The following is a 2,926-nucleotide window of genomic DNA, read 5'->3' as shown; positions in this document are numbered from 1 at the left end:
AGATTGGATATTTCATTAGAGCAGACAGTTGTCTTTTTATCTATAAAAGGATTAGTACTGGGATTAGGCATAAAGCCGGAAGATTCTCCTCCACCTTTTGGTTCAGAATTTAGTTCTTTCAAATGGCCCTCCATTTTCTTTTTGTCTATGAGTTTTGAAAACAGAATAATTTCTTCTTCTTTATCTTCATCTGATTGTAAAGGATCTAAGGTGGCAACAATTTGCTGGCACAAAGTCCTCGCAGATAAAGGAATGGATTCCCTTTCTGATATGCTCTTCGTAAAGCCTTTGTTACACATTTCCACTGTTTTAAATTTAAGACATTACGCCCCCGAGGCTGAAACCAACCACAATGCTTTTGTATTAAAGCAAACAGTTCTTTTAACTCACAACTTTTTACAGGCACCCCACTAGCTTTCAATAAGGTTTTTAAAACTTGAGAATGTTCTTCCACATGTCCCGTTTGATTACCCATTACCCTGATGACTTCACAGAAAATGTTACTTAAAAGAAGATTCGAGTCACTGCTTTGGACGTCATATGACCCTCGATGAGGTCTTTTCTGCAGTTCCTGATAATGATGTGGAAGACTCACTAACCTCTTTGGGCCCCACGATGGGGCACCAGATGTTGGAGATTTGGACCCAATGGGTATTGGGAATGAAAGAAAGAGAAAAGGGAGAAGGAAACAAGGAGAAAGAACGAGAGAGGTGGGATCAGGGGGTCTGCAAATAATGACTCCTCAGATCTCATTGCTTTAAATTGGTATGAGTTTGTTGCTAGGAAAGGAAAATAATACAAATTTTAATGAATTCTTCCTATTTCATCATATCACAACATATTACAATACAACCTATCAAAAAGGAAAATAAAAAAGTTTAAATGGTTTTGAAAGTTATAGTATCCATGTCCCAGCAAAAGGGAAAATAATAAAGTCATTGTACAAAAGGAATTCTGCAGAGTTTTTTCAACATGATTGCAGTTATATGTGATTTCACAGGATTCTTTGAACAATTGGTTTAGTTTAATGCAAAAGCACCTTGTTTAGAGAATTTCCACACTTTGAGTGACTTATGGGTTATTTTATTTTTCTTAATGATTGATCACAACATCATTGGCTTTAACTATTTATTTCCCTGATTAGAGAAAAAAAATGATGACACACCTTTGAAAAACTCCACTTAACTCATATGTGAATTAGCAGTTGCTTTAGAGTTGAGTAATGATAATGCTAAATCAACATACTCAAAATTTAATAACAACAACTATAATATTGCTCATAATAGTAATTTACTGCTCACATTAAAATGTGTTAATCAAGAAGGGTCATACAGATCAGCAGACCTCATTCTATTCACTAGAGTAAATAGGCATATTACTTTATTTCATTTCACATAAGAGTACCTTAGAATCTATAACAGATTAATTATAGCAACTAATATCCTAAAACAAATTCACCATTAAGGTTTCAAAGTCAGTTTCTGTCAGTTCAAATTTCTCAGATATTACCTAGGAATGCATTGTTTAACACACCTATGTTAGACATTCCATTTATTTTTGGTACCCATTCCTTTTATAAATATACATAGTATAAATTATGAAACAAAGAATACATTTAAATCTCAACTTTCTCATTGCATGCCTTTTTTAGCCTCAGAAAATTTCTGAAATTGCTTTCAGTCAGAACTTTCTTCTGATTGCTCTACTCATGGCTTGCTTCACCTCCTTGTTCCTCAAGGTATAAATCAGTGGATTTAGTACAGGAGTCCCCACACTGTACATGAGGGCAATGACCACATCCTGGTCCATGGAGCTGCCTGAAGCAGGACAAGTGTAGGTGAAGAGAACAGGAACATAGAAAAGAATAACAACCATGAAGTGGGAGGTACAGGTGGGCAGAGGTTTTTGAAGCATTCTGCAAGAATGAGTCTTGAAGAAGAGGTAGGCAAGAATATAGAAATAGGAGAGAAGCATCAGAAAGAAGGGACCCATGCCAATGGTACCTGTGACAATATTAATCAAACACTGGTTGAGGTCAACGTTCCCACAGGCCAGTTCCAGCAATGCCTTAACATTACAGAAGAAGTGATGGATATGGTTGGAACCACAGAAGTGCAAGCGAGAGGTCGTGGGGTGCATCAGGGAAGAAACCAGTGACCCAAACTGTGCTGGCCACCTCGATGCAGAGCTGATGATTCATGATGACAGTGTAATGAAGTGGTTTGCAGATCACCACAGAGCAGTCCAAGGCCATCATGCCCAATAGCAAGACCTCTGTGCTGCCCAGGAATTCGAAGAAATGCAGCTGGCTTATGCATCTCAAAAAAGAAATTGCTTTGCTTGAAGAGACTACGTTCTCCAGCATCTTGGCAGTGTTACAGTGGAGGAGCAGATGTCTAGGCATGAGAGATTTCCCAGTAAGAAGTACATAGGAGAGTGGAGTCTTGGGTTAGAGATGACGGTCACCAGAATGGCCCCATTCCCAGCCACACTGCTAATGTAGATGGTGCAGAGCACCACAAAGAGCAGAGGCTGCAGCTCTTGGATGTCTGTTAGTCCCAGGAGGAAAAATTCAGTGACTCAGGTTTGATTCAGCATCACCTGGAGAAAAGGCAAAGTAACATCTGGGAAATATTCACTATGAAAGGTCCATTTTTCTAGCCTAGGATCTTTTCTCCAAGACAAAAATGCTCTGAGGGAGAGAGTGGTTGTTTTACATGTCCCTAAAATGATTTACTGAACTCAGGCCATTAGACTTTTAAATATTAAGCTTACATATTACCTGTTGCACAGACCTTTTTTTCTTTGCTAAAGTAATTAATATTTCCCTCCTATCAGAGTTCAGTCTTATAAGTTCTGTCTTCTATGGCTGGAACATGTATGTATTTATTCAACTTTCTTCTTCCTAAGTCAGTACTAACAGGAT

At 38.1% G+C, this 2,926-nt stretch overlaps 1 pseudogene; it reads right to left on the bottom strand.

Moving 5' to 3' along the window:
* Positions 1–536: 536 nt before the first annotated feature.
* Positions 537–2,598, bottom strand: LOC101432734 (olfactory receptor 12D2-like; annotated as a pseudogene).
* Between the last annotated feature and the right edge of the window lie 328 nt (positions 2,599–2,926).

Source organism: Dasypus novemcinctus, chromosome 22, assembly GCF_030445035.2.
Source record: "Dasypus novemcinctus isolate mDasNov1 chromosome 22, mDasNov1.1.hap2, whole genome shotgun sequence".
Classification (NCBI taxonomy): Eukaryota; Metazoa; Chordata; class Mammalia; order Cingulata; family Dasypodidae; genus Dasypus; species Dasypus novemcinctus.
This window is presented reverse-complemented; position numbering and strand designations above follow the sequence as displayed.